We start from the raw sequence: 21,882 nt of genomic DNA on the forward strand, positions 1-21,882 counted from the left end.
CCCATCGTATTCCACTTGAACCTGGTACTAGACCTATCTATATACCTGCATACAGAATGCCTCATTCCCAAGTTGCTGTCGCAGAAGAACTGATCAATCAGATGCTCAATGATGGAGTTATTGCACATAGCAATTCACCCTGGAATGCGCCCTTGATCCTAGTGCCTAAGAAGGACGGCACTTGACGCCTGGTGATTGACTTTAGGAAGTTAAATGCGAAAACTATTCCAGATCGCTTCCCACTTCCTGTACTAGGTGATCTTTTACACAATATCGGAGATAACAAGGTCTTCTTGACCCTGGACTTGTTACAAGGGTTTTGGCAAGTCCCTCTTCAAGAGGACAGCCAAGAGTTAACTGCACTCTCTACTCCCACAGGTCATTATCACTTCCTTCGAATGGCTTTTGGATTACAATCCTCACCTATCACGTTCTCTAGACTCATGACCAACATCTTTAGAGGTCTAATAGGTAAAGCACTTATGGTGTACTTAGACGACGTAATTGTCATGTCCAAAGATGTGGATACACACCTGAAAAGACTTGATATAGTACTTGGTAAGCTTGAAGAAGCCAATTTAAAGATCAAACTTTCTAAATGTCAATTTTTCAGATCAGAAATTAAGTTTCTGGGTCACGTAGTCACTCCTGGAGGGGTTACGACTGATCAAAGTAAAGTAACGGCAGTACTAAATTTTCCAACTCCCAAAACTGCTGATGCTGTAAAATCCTTTGTGGGTCTAGCAGGTTTCTACAGATCTTTCATTGCAAATTTTTCTTCAATAGCAGCTCAGCTAACTGAATTGCTTAAGAAAGATGCTCCTTTCGTTTGGACCTTCCGTCAAGAAAGAGCATTCCAAACTCTAAAAGAAAAGCTAACATCTGCTCCAATTTTGAAATTCCCAGATTTTTCTAAGCCTTTCTATCTAACAACTGATGCTAGTTCAATTGGCATAGGTGCCATACTAGCTCAGAAGTCTGATGGCAAGTACAACGCAGTTGCATTTGCTAGCCGAGTCCTTACGAAGGCTGAACGTAATTATACAGTAACGGAGCAAGAAGCTTTAGCAATAGTATGGTCTTTAAAGCACTTCCGAGACATTATTTACCAGTACCCTGTTCATGTCTTGACAGACCATGCACCACTGATACCTTTATTCCAGAACAAACAGCCTACTGGAAGGTTAGCCAGATGGACCTTGACTATCCAAGAGTTCAATCCCACTTTTGAACATTTACCTGGCAAGTCAAATGTAGTCGCAGATGCTTTATCACGACACGTTAGTGTAGTTACTGCAGATCCTCCATTTACTGTCGAGGATGTAAAGAATGCCCAAAGAACAAATCCCATGTGGTCTGGTGTGATTCGATTCCTGCTCCAGGAAGATCTTATTCTTACTGTGAAGCCACCAGCACCCATTAGTGACTTTGCAATGAGCCAGGAATTACTGTATCGAACAGCCGAGTTGGGTACTCCAAGTAGAAGAGTGTACCAGTTAGTAATTCCACAGTTACTAGTGAATGTAGCTCTACAGCTAGTTCATGATGCACCAGGTGTTGCACACCCTGGTATGGATCGTTCTGTGAAACAAGCCAGAATGAAATACTTTTGGCCACGCATGGCAACTGACATTTCAGAGTATGTTAAGAAATGTAGTGTTTGTATGCAACATAAAGGAAATGTCAATGGTCCTAATCCATTCCAAGTGTACCCAACCACTAGCGAACCGTGGGAAAGAGTTGCCCTTGACTTATTAACCAATTTTAAATGTTCCCTCCAAGGCAACAAACATCTGTGTGTTATGGTAGATCATTTCACCAGATATTGTGAGTTAGTTCCTATTGCAGATAAGACTGCAGAGACAGTAGCTAAAGCGTTTAAAGAATGCATTATCTGCAGGCATACCACCCCTAAGTCTTTAGTAACAGATAATGGAGGTGAATTCTGTAATGAGATTCTTGAAAATTTGTGTACTTTGTACAAGACCTCTAAATCCACCATTGTTCCTCATCATCCTGCCAGCAATGGGTTAGCCGAACGAACCAATAAGAAAGTACTTGATGTCCTGAGAGCCACTATCAACCCCAATAGTGAAACTTGGGATGAAGTCATACCAGATGTTCAATGTGCCATAAATTCCGCTTACAATGCTTCCATAGGTGATACTCCACATTATGCATTGTATGGTGTAGACAAGCGTTTACCCTATGAGTTGTTATATTCCACTCTGAAACCTAATTACAACCCTGATGATTTCGTAGCAACTCGTACCAGAATGGCTCAAAGTGTTTTTTAGAAGAATCCGTGGAACACTTCACAAATCAACAGCAGAATTTACTAGAGTAACTAATAGCCGTTCTAAGCCATCAAAAGTCAAAGTAGGTTCGAGAGTAATGCTGACAAATTTCAACAAAACATCCGCAATGCCTAAGCTCGATCAAAAGTTTGTCGGACCTTATCGAGTTGTAGAACATATCTCTGGTAATAAGTATAAGGTTAGAGAAATTAGTACTGGTAAGTACAAAGAATCGCATTTAGATCGTATGAAATTAGTATGTGATGTTGATGATGTTGCTACCCAGACTAATGTGACAGATGCTGAAAATTCTCTTGACTCTGTACCCTCTACCTCAGATACTCAGTCAGATAATCAACCTGAATGTCGTTACTCCTTGCATTCTCGACAAGTAATGAGAAACCCACAAGTATCTTTCATAGATACTCGTTCATATCTCCATCAGTCAAGGCATGTGTTAGCCATTGCAGAGGAATTCGATCCTCCCAGAGATGATAACCATTCTGCATATGTAAACCTCATCCTCACAGAAATGGGTTTAAATGTACATAGTCTGTATAACTAGATGTTCGAGATGAAGTAAATTGTCATCTGTTTGTTATTAACTGATTAGTTTTTCAGATTTTTTTTTTTTTTTCGTATTCACGTTCCCTCCATATTCTGAGAATTTGACAGTAATGATCTGAGTGCACCAGATACTTTTGCTGTTAATTTCACCTTGTATATATATATTTATTCTTCCTCAGAATCTGTAGAGTGCATGAATACAGATCGATCGATCAATTCCATCCATATTGTACAATGATTTGTTCTTATAGTTGTAATGCATTACGTTAAAACTCATTACGTTAAAAAAAATCATTACGTTAAAAGTGATTACGTTACACCCATTACATAAAATTCATTTTGTTAACATCCAGTATGATACCATCCATTAGTTCTAAGTTATATATGAATTTGTTATTGTATTGAATCAGCCCAGAACCACCTGCCTGTTCAGCCTATAAGATAGTAGTGTATGTCGAGACGACATACGTAACATGACCGAGCTGTCAGCAAAGTTGCTGATCCCTGTGTTGTATAGCATATCATAGTATCATCCATGTGCTTTATATAGAAGACCCCTTAGGCCTGTGACTGTATGACGTCACGGGATGCAGCTTGAGTGTGAGGCGAGCTACCTCGGCCTCAGTCGGCGTTTGACATAGGCAGGACAAGGCAGAGGCTGGGCTCCATCTCCCATTACCAGAGTCTGACAACATATCGTTACCATCCAACAAGTGTGTCTACCTTCAACCCTCGATATCTCCTCGACGATGTTAGTGTGTGTGACGATGTTAGAATGTGTGATGATGTTACAGTGTGTGACGATGTTAGTGTGTGACGATGTTAGTGTGTGTGACGATGTTAGAGTGTGTGACGATGTTAGTGTGTGTGACGATGTTTCAGTGTGTGACGATGTTACAGTGTGTGACGATGTTACAGTGTTCAACGATGTTAGTGTGTTTGACGATGTTAGAGTTTGTGACGATGTTAGTGTGTGTGACGATGTTTCAGTGTGTGACGATGTTACAGTGTGTGACGATGTTACAGTGTTCAACGATGTTAGTGTGTTTGACGATGTTAGAGTTTGTGACGATGTTAGTGTTTGACGATGTTACAGTGTGTGACGATGTTAGAGTGTGCGACGATGTTAGTGTGTGTGACGATGTTAGAATGTGTGATGATGTTACAGTGTGTGACGATGTTACAGTATGTGATGATGTTAGTGTGTGTGACGATGTTACAGTGTGTGACGATGTTACAGTGTTTGATGATATTAGAGTGTGCGACGATGTTAGTGTGAGTGACGATGTTAAGGTGTGTGACGATGCGAGATTCTGTGACGAGGTTAGAGTGTGTCACGATGTTAGTGTGAGTGACGATGTTAGAGTGTGTGACGATGTTAGAGTGTGTGACGATGTTAGAGTGTGTGACGATGTTAGAGTGTGTGACGACCTTAGTGTGTGGGACGATGTTACAGTGTTTGACGATGTTACAGTGTGTGACGATGCTATTATGTGTGACGATGTTAGAATGGGTGACGATGATAGAGTGTGTAACGATTTTAGAGTATGTGACGACGTTAGTTTGTGTGACGATGTTAGAGTGTGTGACGTTGTTACAGTGTGTGACGATGTCAGAGTGTGTGACGATGTTAGAGTATATGACGACGTTAGTGTGTGTGACGATGTTAAGGTGTGTGACGATGCTAGATTCTTTGCCGATGTTAGAGTGTGTGTGAAGAGGTTAGTGTTGGAGGCGACGTTAGCGGGTGACAACGTTACAGTGTGTGACGATGTTACAGAGTGGGACGATGTTAGAGTTTGTGACGATGTTATAATGTGTGACAATGTTAGAGAGTGCGACGATGTTAGTGTGTGTGACGATGTTACAGTGAGTGTCGACCTTAGTGTGTGGGACGATGTTAGTGCTTGACGATGTTACAGTGTGTGGCGATGTTAGAATATGCGACGATGTTAGTGTGTGTGACGATGTTAGAATGTGTATTGATATTACAGTGTGTGACGATGTTACAGTATGTGACGATATTAGTATGTGCGACGATGTTACAGTGTGTGACGATGTTACAGTGTTTGACGATAATAGAGTGTGCGACGATGTTAGTGTGACTGACGATGTTAGTGTCACGATGTTAGTGTGAGTGACGATGTTAGAGGGTGTGACGAAGTTAGAGTGTGTGACGATGTTAGGGTGTGTGATAATGTTACAGTGTGTGACGACCTTAGTGTGTGGGACGATGTTACAGTGTTTGACGATGTTACAGTGTGTGACGATGCTACTATGTGTGACGATGTTAGAATGTGTGACGATGATAGAGTGTGTAACGATTTTAGAGTATATAGCGACGTTAGTGTTTGTGACGACGTTAAGGTGTGTGACGATGCTACATTCTGTGACGATGTTGGAGTGTGTGACGAGGTTAGTGTTGGAGGCGACGTTAGTATGTGACAACGGTACATTGTGTGTGACGATGTTACAGTGTGTGACGATGTTAGAGTGTGTGACGATGTTAGAGTGTGTGACGATGTTAGTGTGAGTGACGATGTTAGAGTGTGTGACGATGTTACAGTGAGTGACGACCTTAGTGTGTGGGACGATGTTAGTGTTTGACGATGTTAGAGTGTGTGACGATGTTAGAGTGTGCGACGATGTTAGTGTGTGTGACGATGTTAGAATGTGTGATGATGTTACAGTGTGTGAGGATGTTTTAGTGTGTGACGATGTTAGTGTGTGTGACGATGTTAGAGTGTGTGACGATGTTAGTGTGTGTGACGATGTTTCAGTGTGTGACGATGTTACAGAGTGTGACGATGTTACAGTGTTCAACGATGTTAGTGTGTTTGACGATGTTAGAGTGTGTCACGATGTTAGTGTGAGTGACGATGTTAGAGTTTGTGACGATGTTAGACTGTTTGACGATGTTACAGTGAGCGACGACCTTAGTGTGTGGGACGATGTTAGTGTTTGACGATGATACAGTGTGTGACGATGTTTCAGTGTTTGAAGATATTAGAGTGTGCGACGATGTTACAGTGTGTGACGATGTTACAGTGTGTGACGTTGTTACAGTATGTGACGATGTTAGTGTGTGCGACGATGTTACAGTGTGTGACGATGTTACAGTATGTGACGATGTTAGTGTGTGCGACGATGTTACAGTGTGTGACGATGTTACAGTGTTTGACGATATTAGAGTGTGCGACGATGTTAGTGTGTCGATGTTAGAGTGTGTCACGATGTTAGTGTGAGTGACGATGTTAGAGTGTGTGACGATGTTAGAGTGTGTGACGATGTTACAGTGTTTGACGACCTTAGTGTGTGGGACGATGTTACAGTGTTTGACTATGTTAGAATGGGTGACGATGATAGAGTGTGTAACGATTTTAGAGTATGTGACGACGTTAGTGTGTGTGACGATGTTAGTGTGACGATGCGAGATTCTGTGACGATGTTAGAGTGTGTGACGAGGTTAGTGTTGGAGGCGACATTAGTGTGTGACAACGTTACAGTGTGTGACGATGTTACAGTGTGACTATGTTAGAGTGTGTGACCATGTTACAGTGTGTGACAATATTACTGTGTGTGACGACCTTAGTGTGTGGGACGATGTTACAGTGTTTGACAATGTTACAGTGTGTGATTATGTTAATGTGTGTGACGGTGTTAGAGTGTGTGACGATGATAGAGTGTGTGACGATGTTAGAGTATGTGACGACGTTAGTGGGTGTGTGACGATGTTAGGGTGTGTGACGATGTTGCAGTGTGTGACGATGTCACAGTGTGTGACGATGTTAGAGTATGTGATGACGTTAGTGTGTGTGACGATTGTAGGGTGTGTAACGATGTTAGTTTCTGTGACGATGTTAAGAGTGTGTGACGACGTTAGTGTGTGTGGGGACGTTAGTGTGTATGACGATGTTACAGTGAGTGACGATGTTACAGTTTGTGACGATGTTAGAGTGTTCGACGATTTTACAGTGTGTGACGACGTTAGAGTGGGTGACGATGTCACAGTGTGTGACGACGTTAGTGTGTGTGACGTTGTTACAGTGTGTGTCGATGTCAGAGTGTGCGATGATGTTAGTGTGTGTGACGATGTTAGAGTGTGTGACGATGTTAGAGTGTGTGACGATGTTACAGTGTGTGACGATGTTAGAGTGTGCGACTATGTTATACTGTGTGACAATGTTAGAGTGAGCGACGATGTTAGTGTGTGTGACGATGTTAGAGTGTGTGACGATGTTAGAGTGTTCGACGATTTTACAGTGTGTGACGACGTTAGTGTGACGATGTTACAGTATGTGACGACGTTAGTGTGTGTGACGATGTTACAGTGTGTGTCGATGTCAGAGTGTGCGACGATGTTAGTGTGTGTGACGATATTAGAGTGTGTGACGATGTTAGAGTGTGTGACGATGTTAGTGTGTGACGATGTAACAGTGTGTGACGATGTTAGAGTGTACGACGATGTTGCAGTTTATGACGATATTATTGTGCGATGTTAGTGTGTGGGTGTATTGAGGAAACTTAGGGAACACGGAATAGGAGGAGAAATTTTTTCCTGGGTAGAGGCATGGCTAACAAATAGACAGCAGAGAGTTTGCATAAATGGGGAGAAATCAGAATGGGGGCACGTCACAAGCGGTATTCCTCAGGGGTCAGTGTTGGGCCCGTTGTTGTTCACAATATACATAAACGACATAGATGAGGGAATAAATAGCGACATAAGCAAATTTGCTGATGACACAAAAATAGGTCGTCCAATTCATTCTAATGAGGACATTAGAGCACTCCACGATGATTTGAATAGACTGATGCAATGGTCAGAGAAGTAGCAGATTCAGTTTAATATTGACAGATGCAAAGTTCTAAATGTTGGACAGTTAAATAGCCATGCCACATATAAACTAAATAATGTAGATCTTAATAATACTGATTGCGAGAAGGATTTAGGAGTTCTGGTTAGCAGTAATCTAAAACCAAGACAACAGTGCATTAGTGTTTGCAATAAAGCTAACAGAATTCTTGGCTTCATATCTAGAAGTATAAATAATAGAAGTCCTCAGGTTGTTCTTCAACTCTATATATCCTTGGTTAGGCCTCATTTAGACCATGCAGCTCAGTTCTGGTCACCGTATTGTAGAATGGATATAAATGCACTGGAAAACGTACAGAGGAGGACGACAAAGATGATCCCATGTATCAGAAATCTTCCCTATGAGGACAGACTGAGGGCCCTGAATCTGCACTCTCTCGAAATGCGTAGAATTAGGGGGGATATGATCGAGGTGTATAAATGGAAAACAGGAATAAATAAATAAATAAATAAATAAATAGCGTGCTGAAAATTTACAGCCAAGACAGGACTCGCAGCAATGGTTTCAAGTTGGACAAATTCAGATTCAGGAAGGATATAGGAAAGCACTGGTTTGGTAATAGAGTTGTGGATGAGTGGAACTAACTCCCGAGTACCATCATGGACGCTAAGACGTTGTGCAGTTTTAAAAATAAGTTGGATAAATACATGAGTGGGTGTGGGTAGTTGAGGTAGCTTACACAGTCACTGTGCTTGAGGCACCTCGCATGCAAGATAACTAACACAATCACTGTGCATGAGACACCTTGCATGAAAGATAACTTACACAATCACTTTGCATGAGACACCTTGCATGCAAGGCAACTTACACAATCACTGTGCATGAGACAACTTGCATGCAAGATAACTTACATAATCAGTGTGCATTAGGGACCTTGCATGCAAGATAACTTACACAATCACTGTGTATGAGACAACTTGCATGCAAGATAACTTACACTCACTGTGCATGAGACACCTTGCATGCAAGATAACTTACACAATCACTGTGCATGAGACAACTTGCATGCAAGGTAACTTACACAATCACTGTGCATGAGACACCTTGCATGCAAGGTAACTTACACAATCACTGTGCATGAGACAACTTGCATGCAAGATAACTTTCACAATTACTGTACATGAGACTCCTTGCATGCAAGATAACTTACACAATCACTGTGCATGAGACACCTTGCATGCAAGGTAACTTGCACAATCACTGTGCATGAGACAACTTGCTTGCAAGATAACTTACACAATCACTGTGCATGAGACAACTTGCATGCAAGATAACTTACACAATCACTGTGCATGAGACAACTTGCATGCAAGATAACTTACACAATCACTGTGCATGAGGCAACTTGCATGCACGATAACTTACACAATCACTGTGCATGAGACACCTTGCATGCAAGGTAACTTACACAATCACTGTGCATGAGACAACTTGCATGCAAGATAACTTACACAATCACTTTGCATGAGACAACTTGCATGCAAGGTAAATTACACAATCACTGTGCATGAGACAACTTGCATGTAAGATAACTTACACAATCACTGTGCATGAGACAACTTGCATTCAAGGTAACTTACACAATCACTGTGCATGAGACAACTTGCATGCAAGATAACTTACACAATCACTGTGCATGAGACAACATGCATGCAAGATAACTTACACAATCACTGTGCATGAGACAACATGCATGCAAGATAACTTACACAATCACTGTGCATGAGACAACTTGCATGCAAGATAACTTACACAATCACTGTGCATGAGACAACATGCATGCAAGATAACTTACACAATCACTGTGCATGAGACAACATGCATGCAAGATAACTTACACAATCACTGTGCATGAGACAACATGCATGCAAGATAACTTACACAATCACTGTGCATGAGACAACATGCATGCAAGATAACTTACACAATCACTGTGCATGAGACAACATGCATGCAAGATAACTTACACAATCACTGTGCATGAGACAACATGCATGCAAGATAACTTACACAATCACTGTGCATGAGACAACTTGCATGCAAGATAACTTACACAATCACTGTGCATGAGACAACATGCATGCAAGATAACTTACACAATCACTGTGCATGAGACAACTTGCATGCAAGATAACTTACACAATCACTGTGCATGAGACAACTTGCATGCAAGATAACTTACACAATCACTGTGCATGAGACAACATGCATGCAAGATAACTTACACAATCACTGTGCATGAGACAACTTGCATGCAAGATAACTTACACAATCACTGTGCATGAGACAACATGCATGCAAGATAACTTACACAATCACTGTGCATGAGACAACATGCATGCAAGATAACTTACACAATCACTGTGCATGAGACAACATGCATGCAAGATAACTTACACAATCACTGTGCATGAGACAACATGCATGCAAGATAACTTACACAATCACTGTGCATGAGACAACATGCATGCAAGATAACTTACACAATCACTGTGCATGAGACAACTTGCATGCAAGATAACTTACACAATAACTGTGCATGAGACAACTTGCATGCAAGATAACTTACACAATCACTGTGCATGAGACAACATGCATGCAAGATAACTTACACAATCACTGTGCATGAGACAACATGCATGCAAGATAACTTACACAATCACTGTGCATGAGACAACATGCATGCAAGATAACTTACACAATCACTGTGCATGAGACAACATGCATGCAAGATAACTTACACAATCACTGTGCATGAGACAACATGCATGCAAGATAACTTACACAATCACTGTGCATGAGACAACTTGCATGCAAGATAACTTACACAATCACTGTGCATGAGACAACTTGCATGCAAGATAACTTACACAATCACTGTGCATGAGACAACATGCATGCAAGATAACTTACACAATCACTGTGCATGAGACAACATGCATGCAAGATAACTTACACAATCACTGTGCATGAGACAACATGCATGCAAGATAACTTACACAATCACTGTGCATGAGACAACATGCATGCAAGATAACTTACACAATCACTGTGCATGAGACAACATGCATGCAAGATAACTTACACAATCACTGTGCATGAGACAACTTGCATGCAAGATAACTTACACAATCACTGTGCATGAGACAACTTGCATGCAAGATAACTTACACAATCACTGTGCATGAGACAACATGCATGCAAGATAACTTACACAATCACTGTGCATGAGACAACATGCATGCAAGATAACTTACACAATCACTGTGCATGAGACAACTTGCATGCAAGATAACTTACACAATCACTGTGCATGAGACAACTTGCATGCAAGATAACTTACACAATCACTGTGCATGAGACAACATGCATGCAAGATAACTTACACAATCACTGTGCATGAGACAACATGCATGCAAGATAACTTACACAATCACTGTGCATGAGACAACTTGCATGCAAGATAACTTACACAATCACTGTGCATGAGACAACTTGCATGCAAGATAACTTACACAATCACTGTGCATGAGACAACATGCATGCAAGATAACTTACACAATCACTGTGCATGAGACAACATGCATGCAAGATAACTTACACAATCACTGTGCATGAGACAACTTGCATGCAAGATAACTTACACAATCACTGTGCATGAGACAACTTGCATGCAAGATAACTTACACAATCACTGTGCATGAGACAACATGCATGCAAGATAACTTACACAATCACTGTGCATGAGACAACATGCATGCAAGATAACTTACACAATCACTGTGCATGAGACAACTTGCATGCAAGATAACTTACACAATCACTGTGCATGAGACAACTTGCATGCAAGATAACTTACACAATCACTGTGCATGAGACAACATGCATGCAAGATAACTTACACAATCACTGTGCATGAGACAACATGCATGCAAGATAACTTACACAATCACTGTGCATGAGACAACTTGCATGCAAGATAACTTACACAATCACTGTGCATGAGACAACTTGCATGCAAGATAACTTACACAATCACTGTGCATGAGACAACTTGCATGCAAGATAACTTACACAATCACTGTGCATGAGACAACATGCATGCAAGATAACTTACACAATCACTGTGCATGAGACAACATGCATGCAAGATAACTTACACAATCACTGTGCATGAGACAACATGCATGCAAGATAACTTACACAATCACTGTGCATGAGACAACATGCATGCAAGATAACTTACACAATCACTGTGCATGAGACAACATGCATGCAAGATAACTTACACAATCACTGTGCATGAGACAACTTGCATGCAAGATAACTTACACAATCACTGTGCATGAGACAACATGCATGCAAGATAACTTACACAATCACTGTGCATGAGACAACTTGCATGCAAGATAACTTACACAATCACTGTGCATGAGACAACTTGCATGCAAGATAACTTACACAATCACTGTGCATGAGACAACATGCATGCAAGATAACTTACACAATCACTGTGCATGAGACAACTTGCATGCAAGATAACTTACACAATCACTGTGCATGAGACAACATGCATGCAAGATAACTTACACAATCACTGTGCATGAGACAACATGCATGCAAGATAACTTACACAATCACTGTGCATGAGACAACATGCATGCAAGATAACTTACACAATCACTGTGCATGAGACAACATGCATGCAAGATAACTTACACAATCACTGTGCATGAGACAACATGCATGCAAGATAACTTACACAATCACTGTGCATGAGACAACTTGCATGCAAGATAACTTACACAATAACTGTGCATGAGACAACTTGCATGCAAGATAACTTACACAATCACTGTGCATGAGACAACATGCATGCAAGATAACTTACACAATCACTGTGCATGAGACAACATGCATGCAAGATAACTTACACAATCACTGTGCATGAGACAACATGCATGCAAGATAACTTACACAATCACTGTGCATGAGACAACATGCATGCAAGATAACTTACACAATCACTGTGCATGAGACAACATGCATGCAAGATAACTTACACAATCACTGTGCATGAGACAACTTGCATGCAAGATAACTTACACAATCACTGTGCATGAGACAACTTGCATGCAAGATAACTTACACAATCACTGTGCATGAGACAACATGCATGCAAGATAACTTACACAATCACTGTGCATGAGACAACATGCATGCAAGATAACTTACACAATCACTGTGCATGAGACAACATGCATGCAAGATAACTTACACAATCACTGTGCATGAGACAACATGCATGCAAGATAACTTACACAATCACTGTGCATGAGACAACATGCATGCAAGATAACTTACACAATCACTGTGCATGAGACAACTTGCATGCAAGATAACTTACACAATCACTGTGCATGAGACAACTTGCATGCAAGATAACTTACACAATCACTGTGCATGAGACAACATGCATGCAAGATAACTTACACAATCACTGTGCATGAGACAACATGCATGCAAGATAACTTACACAATCACTGTGCATGAGACAACTTGCATGCAAGATAACTTACACAATCACTGTGCATGAGACAACTTGCATGCAAGATAACTTACACAATCACTGTGCATGAGACAACATGCATGCAAGATAACTTACACAATCACTGTGCATGAGACAACATGCATGCAAGATAACTTACACAATCACTGTGCATGAGACAACTTGCATGCAAGATAACTTACACAATCACTGTGCATGAGACAACTTGCATGCAAGATAACTTACACAATCACTGTGCATGAGACAACATGCATGCAAGATAACTTACACAATCACTGTGCATGAGACAACATGCATGCAAGATAACTTACACAATCACTGTGCATGAGACAACTTGCATGCAAGATAACTTACACAATCACTGTGCATGAGACAACTTGCATGCAAGATAACTTACACAATCACTGTGCATGAGACAACATGCATGCAAGATAACTTACACAATCACTGTGCATGAGACAACATGCATGCAAGATAACTTACACAATCACTGTGCATGAGACAACTTGCATGCAAGATAACTTACACAATCACTGTGCATGAGACAACTTGCATGCAAGATAACTTACACAATCACTGTGCATGAGACAACATGCATGCAAGATAACTTACACAATCACTGTGCATGAGACAACATGCATGCAAGATAACTTACACAATCACTGTGCATGAGACAACTTGCATGCAAGATAACTTACACAATCACTGTGCATGAGACAACTTGCATGCAAGATAACTTACACAATCACTGTGCATGAGACAACTTGCATGCAAGATAACTTACACAATCACTGTGCATGAGACAACATGCATGCAAGATAACTTACACAATCACTGTGCATGAGACAACATGCATGCAAGATAACTTACACAATCACTGTGCATGAGACAACATGCATGCAAGATAACTTACACAATCACTGTGCATGAGACAACATGCATGCAAGATAACTTACACAATCACTGTGCATGAGACAACATGCATGCAAGATAACTTACACAATCACTGTGCATGAGACAACATGCATGCAAGATAACTTACACAATCACTGTGCATGAGACAACATGCATGCAAGATAACTTACACAATCACTGTGCATGAGACAACTTGCATGCAAGATAACTTACACAATCACTGTGCATGAGACAACTTGCATGCAAGATAACTTACACAATCACTGTGCATGAGACAACATGCATGCAAGATAACTTACACAATCACTGTGCATGAGACAACTTGCATGCAAGATAACTTACACAATCACTGTGCATGAGACAACTTGCATGCAAGATAACTTACACAATCACTGTGCATGAGACAACTTGCATGCTAGATAACTTACACAATCACTGTGCATGAGACAACTTGCATGCTAGATAACTTACACAATCACTGTGCATGAGACAACTTGCATGCAAGATAACTTACACAATCACTGTGCATGAGACAACTTGCATGCAAGATAACTTACACAATCACTGTGCATGAGACAACTTGCATGCAAGATAACTTACACAATCACTGAAAATTTGAAACTGATCGAGAAAGATGATTTCGAATAATAAACGAAAATTGATTAGAAGCAAACGAGAATGTTGCTGAGAATGTTGCTGAGAATGTTGCTGAGAATGTTGCTGAGAATGTTGCTGAGAATGTTGCTGAGAATGTTGTTGAGAATGTTGCTGAGAATGTTGCTGAGAATGTTGTTGAGAATGTTGCTGAGAATGTTGCTGAGAATGTTGCTGAGAATGTTGCTGAGAATGTTGTTGAGAATGTTGCTGAGAATGTTGTTGAGAATGTTGCTGAGAATGTTGCTGAGAATGTTGCTGAGAATGTTGCTGAGAATGTTGTTGAGAATGTTGCTGAGAATGTTGTTGAGAATGTTGCTGAGAATGTTGCTGAGAATGTTGCTGAGAATGTTGCTGAGAATGTTGCTGAGAATGTTGCTGAGAATGTTGCTGAGAATGTTGCTGAGAATGTTGCTGAGAATGTTGCTGAGAATGTTGCTGAGAATGTTGCTGAGAATGTTGCTGAGAATGTTGCTGAGAATGTTGCTGAGAATGTTGCTGAGAATGTTGCTGAGAATGTTGCTGAGAATGTTGCTGAGAATGTTGCTGAGAATGTTGCTGAGAATGTTGTTGAGAATGTTGTTGAGAATGTTGCTGAGAATGTTGCTGAGAATGTTGTTGAGAATGTTGCTGAGAATGTTGCTGAGAATGTTGCTGAGAATGTTGCTGAGAATGTTGCTGAGAATGTTGTTGAGAATGTTGCTGAGAATGTTGTTGAGAATGTTGCTGAGAATGTTGCTGAGAATGTTGCTGAGAATGTTGCTGAGAATGTTGTTGAGAATGTTGCTGAGAATGTTGTTGAGAATGTTGCTGAGAATGTTGCTGAGAATGTTGCTGAGAATGTTGCTGAGAATGTTGCTGAGAATTGTTGCTGAGAATGTTGCTGAGAATTGTTACTGAGAATGTTACTGAGAATGTTGCTGAGAATTGTTGCTGAGAATGTTGCTGAGAATTGTTACTGAGAATGTTACTGAGAATGTTGCTGAGAATTGTTGCTGAGAATGTTGCTGAGAATTGTTACTGAGAATGTTGCTGAGAATGTTGCTGAGAATTGTTACTGAGAATGTTGCTGAGAATTGTTACTGAGAATGTTGCTGAGAATGTTGCTGAGAATTGTTGCTGAGAATGTTGCTGAGAATTGTTACTGAGAATGTTACTGAGAATGTTGCTGAGAATTGTTACTGAGAATGTTACTGAGAATGTTGCTGAGAATGTTTCTGAGAATGTTCGGTGAAATAAGAAAGTCTTCCCTCGATAAACTTAAAAATACCATTAAACTATATAATTTAGTTTTTTTTCTGTTTACTCTTCTTGTTTACGTTCCATCTAAATATTTGGTTTTAATTTCTTGAAAATCCTGTTACATAAAATTGGCCCAAACAAAATTTGGCAAATTGCCAACACACGGCCCAAAAATTATACAAAAATTACTCCTGTTATGATACACGAGGATATAAAGTTTAAATCTGATCAGCAGAGTCATTCTCTTAGGTATTAAATGTGCACCAATTTGCTTAATTAAACTGACAAAATGAAATTTGCACAGATCGGAGTAAGCAGCTGTTTTATCAACTACAATCGATGGTAAAAGTTTGAAGCCGATCAGATAAGGGATTCTCCAGTAATTGATTTTATTCCAACGATTTCAAGTTGTTTCTTTAACTTAGTGTCAACACTGTACCTACTCGGACTAAACTTATGAGTTCTCATCATTCTTTGGAGTGCATCGTCAATTATAGTTTGAAGCCGATCAGAAGCAGCATTCTCTAGTTATTGAACAAATAATGATGATCTCTATTAATTCAGTAAAAGTGGCCAATATAGATTTAATTCAGTGAACGGCAACATTAACCATGTGACCAAGAAAAAATACCGATGGTAAAAAATTGCAGCCAGTCTATTGGTTATAGAACTAATTCCAACTATTGGAAGTTACATTACTATTTACTACATCAATACAACATCCCTGTATACAAATGTTACATCTTAGGTACTATCCTGGCCCTGAAATGTGACAGTCATTAAATATTGAAGCCGCTGAGAAGAAGTAAACTGAGAATTATTTAACCTGATTTCATGGGATTGAAAATTTTACGCTATTTCACATTATTTCACACTATTTTGCACCTACACACTGGAATTTTACTCTCCGTCATCTTAGTTGAATTAGTTCATTTTGTTTATTATGCACCCCATACCCATCCTGTGGGAGGTAGTCACCCCATACCCATCCTGTGGGAGGTAGTCACCCCATTCCCATCCTGTGTTAGGTAGTCAAAAGATTACAGAGGTACATAATGGGTCAAGGGACTGGGCCCCAGAGTTTTGAAAGCTGAACAAGTTACAAAGGTAATGAACTCACGAGTTACAAGGGTAATGAATCATGTAAGTGAGCAAGTAAATTTACTTACTTACGTTTCTACCTGATTACAATCATGAACAAATTACAGAGTAATGAGCAATTCACACTTCCACACCCGGCCACAACTATAATGAGTTATTGGTGCAAATATTAATTGTTGGGTCACACACACACACACACACACACACAGGAGGAGAAGATGAACTGGGAGTCACAAGTCGAAACTGCAGTAGCCAGAATAAGGGTCCTAGAAGATGAGGTAAACAGGCTGAAGCAAGTTACAAGGGTACTGACCAGAGAAGACACAGCATATGAAGCTGAGAGGCCGAACAGGAAGGAAGGAGATATAACTTATGCTAAGGTCACATCAGCCTACCAAGCACGGTCAAGGAGTGAAAGGGGAGAGCAACTGGGCACAGATGGAGAGGATGATAGGTCAAATGCAGAGGCACAACCGTGCTACCAAGAGCTACTGGAAAAAACAAGGAAGAAAATGGTCATGTACAGACAGGAACCAGAGTTACAGAGGGAAAGGCAATGGGAGGAGGAAAGGGCAAAGTCATTGTTTATTCATGGGCTTCAGGAGAGCGAGGGAAGGACACACACTAAAAGACGGCAGGCAGAAAGAAAGGAGATTGAGAACATCATCACAGAAATAGGTGAAGAGGACATGGACGAGATTGTAAATTTTCAGAGAATAGTGGGGTACCTGAAGGGGAGAAAACGACTGATCAAGCTGATTTTCAGGGCAGAAGCAGTGCAGAACAGGATCCTCCAAGAGAAACCACGGTTGAAGTACTCGGCAGAATACAAGATTGTGTTCCTAGACAGAGACAGAACACAAATAGAATGACAGCAGCTGAGGGAGATGACACAAAAGCGAAAGGAGCTAGGAAGGGGGACAAGGACAGAAACAGCAGAGGTCAACCATAGCAGGGCAGAGCAACAAGAGCAAGCACATATAGAACCATCCCCAGAACCCCACAATCTGTCACACCATCCCAACACAAACTTCAATCCATATTCACAGCTCCCACTCAACACTCAGCTATAGAATCCCACAGTATGCTACCAGGTCTCGCATCCTCACAGACCCCTCAAAACACAGTGTTGGAGAGGATACTGAAGGTATGGTACACAAACGCTGATGGAATAACAAATAAGTAGGAGGAGTGGCACGAAAGAATCAAAGATGCATCACTGGACATCATAGCTCTCACAGAAACCAAGCTCACAGGTATGATAACAGATGCCATCTTTCGAACGGGATATCAGATCCTGATGAAAGACAGAGGGAACAGGGGGGGGGGTGGATGAGTGGTACTGCTGATCAAAAACCGATGGAATTTTGATGAGTTGGAGGGAGGAGACAGTGGAGAAGAAAGAGATTGCATAGTAGAAACGCTTCAGTCTGGAGGTCCCAAGGTGGTAATTGGAGTGATGTATAACCCACCACAGAATAGCAGGAGGACAAGGCCAGAGTATGATGAGAGCAATAGAGCGATAGTTGACATACTGGCTGTAGTGGCCAGAAGAGCTCATGCATGCAGGGCAAAGGTACTGATCATTGGTGACTTTAACCACAAAGAAATCGATTGGGAGAACTTGCAGCCACATGGGGGCCAAGATACATGGAGGGCTAAGATGATGGAGGTGGTACTGGAAAACTTCATGTACCAGCTGAGGTCAGTTGTCACGTGTGGTCTTACCTGTCCTGAGCTGTCTGGGTATTAGCGTGGGGTGTTAACAAGCATTATGGCTTGTTGTAGTGTTTTAGAATCTCAGCTTAAAGTGTTGAAGAAGGAGGTTCTACTTCTTCAGGAGGAAAATAGGAGGCTGAAGCATCGCCTAGATGTGTTTAAGAGTGAGTGTGAAAAAATGCTTACCACCAATGAGAGTGGCAGCAGCTTTAAGTGACAAGTGGTTCACAGTTCAGGAAGAAGGAAGATATGGAGGGTTAATAAAGAAGATGTGAAGGTAGGAAATCGATTCTCTGTTCTCCAAGACGAGTGTACTTCAGTGGTTAATAAGGTTAAAGGTACCTCTGACTCCCCTGCTAATCAAGATAAGAATATTCTGATTGTTGGAGACTCTCAGGTAAGATATATGGACTGTGTTTTTTGTAACAGGGATAGAAAAGACAGAGAGGGTGCCTCCCAGGAGCTGGTATTGGTGACATAGTCAGCAGGTTGGATAAAATTATGTCAGGTAATGGAAACAAGCCCATTATCTGTCTTAGTGCTGGTGTAAATGACATTGGGAAGGGGAGGAGACAGGAGCTACTGGATGAGTACAGGTCAGCCATAGAAGTAGTCAGGTCCAAGGGAGGGATTCCTATTATATATAGCATCTTGCCTTGAAGGGGAGTGGGCAATGAATTGATGTCTAGGGCAACTGGTATAAATTGCTGGCTAGACAAGTACTGCAAGAAACTTGCAATCCCATTCAATGACATCTGGGACAAATTGTATGGCAAACATGATGTATGCAAGGGATGGGGTTCATCTCTCTGGTGCTGTAGTGGTTGCAGTAGCCAATTCGACTGAGGGGGTCATTGAAGACTTGTCTAGGACTTTAAGCTGATAGATTACAGAGGTATGGGTGTTTGTGGGAAACAATCAGGCTGCAGTATTATTGTTGGAAACAGCAGATATTACCGGGATACCTCAGGGATATGTTTAAAAGACAATATTCAAAATAAAGTTCCTAATGTAGACAAAGCAATTGATCAAAAAACAAAGAGAGATAGCAGAGGGCAACGAGTGACTAGCTTCCTTAAGGTTTACTATACAATTAGTAGGAGTCTAAGAAATAAGATAGATGAGCTAATATTACTCGCAATTGCAGGTAATATAGATATTATTGCTATAAGTGAAACCTGGTTCAACTTGAAGGACAGAGAAATGCTTTCTGAATGCAGCATAAAAGGTTATAAACTATTCCACACTGATAGGGTCAACAGGAAGGGTGGTGGAGTGGCGATGAATGTCAGAGATAATTTAACTTGTTGTGTTAGACATGACATAAGAATAGAAACATCGGACACAGAATCTGTTTGGCTACAGTTTCTTGAGGGGTACGCAAAATTAATTTTGGGTGTGATTTATTGGCCCCCAATCCACGATAGGGAGTGCAATAAGCCGTTATGGTACGAAATTCATAAAGCATCTAGATATAAAAATGTTGTGTTAATGGGAGATTTTAACTTTAGACAAATTGATTGGAACAATTTGACAGGAAATCTTGAGTCTAGTGACTTTCTTGATACAGTTCAGGAATGCTTTTTAAATCAGTTTTTGACAAAACCAACTAGAGGAAACAATCTGCTTCACTTGGTTCTTACCAACAAAGATTCACTAATTAATAATCTTGAGATAATGATGAGCTTGGGGAAAGTGATCACAAATCACTTAGTTTCAATATATCACGGAATTACCCAGTAAACTGCAATCAAGTTTCTGTGCCAGACTTTCGATTGGCTGATATCCTGGGACTGAAAAATTACCTGTGTGGGCTAAATTGGGATGACCTGACTATGGGTCAGGTAGCTGGTGTTGGCTGCCAATATGACGTTTTTCAGAGCATAGTTCTAGCTGCTCAGCCAACTTTTGTTCCGAGTAGGGAAATTAAATCTAACAAAAATGATCCCAAATGGATGAACAATAGATTAAAACATCTCATTGTTCAAAAGAGAGGCATATATAGGCGTATCAAAAGTGGGGATGGGCAGTTAAGAAATCAATATATTCAATTAAAGCGAGAAATAAAAAAAAACGAATAAGAAAAATAAAAAGGGATTTTGAGGCTAAGGTCGCAAGGGATTCGAAGACTAACCCAAAAGGGTTATTTCAGGTATACAGAAGAAAGATTAAGGACATGATAGGCCCACTTAAGAGTAACTCTGGTCAGATCACTGACAGGGATAGGGATATGTGTGAAATTTTCACTTCATACTTCCTGCCACACTTTACTCAGGAAGATACTAGCGAAATTCCAGAAATAATAAATTATGTAGGGCAGAATGATAATAAACTGCACGATTGCAGTAACTAGTGACATGGTCCTCGGACAAATAGAGAAATTAAAGCCAAACAAATCCCCAGGCCATAATGAATTGTTTGCAAGGGTGTTAAAGGAACGTAAAGAGGAACTTTGCAAACCTTTGGCTAATCTTTTCAACATATCACTACAAACTGGCATAGTGCCTGATAAGTGGAAAATGGCAAATGTAATACCTATTTACAAGGCAGGTGACAGGTTCTTAGCTTCGAACTATAGACCAATAAGCCTTACCTCCACAGTGGGAAAATTTATGGAATCAATAATTGCCGAGGCAATTCGTAGCCAACTTGATAGGCATTAATTGATAAATGAATCTCAACACGGTTTTACAAAGGAGTGCTCCTGTCATACGAATTTACTAACTTTTTTTGCTAAGGTGTTTGAGGAGGTAGATCATGGTAATGAATATAATATTGTGTATATGGACATCAGTAAATATTGTGTATGACGCAGAGAAAAGGGTGTCGTGTGACACGGAGAGCAAGAGTGTCGTGTGACACAGAGAAAAGGGTGTCTAGTGGACACGGTTGAGCAGGAGCGTCATTACACGGAAGAAAGGGTGTCAAGTGACACAGTTGAGAG

The sequence above is a fragment of the Cherax quadricarinatus genome, chromosome 70, assembly GCF_038502225.1.
Source record: "Cherax quadricarinatus isolate ZL_2023a chromosome 70, ASM3850222v1, whole genome shotgun sequence".
Lineage (NCBI taxonomy): Eukaryota > Metazoa > Arthropoda > Malacostraca > Decapoda > Parastacidae > Cherax > Cherax quadricarinatus.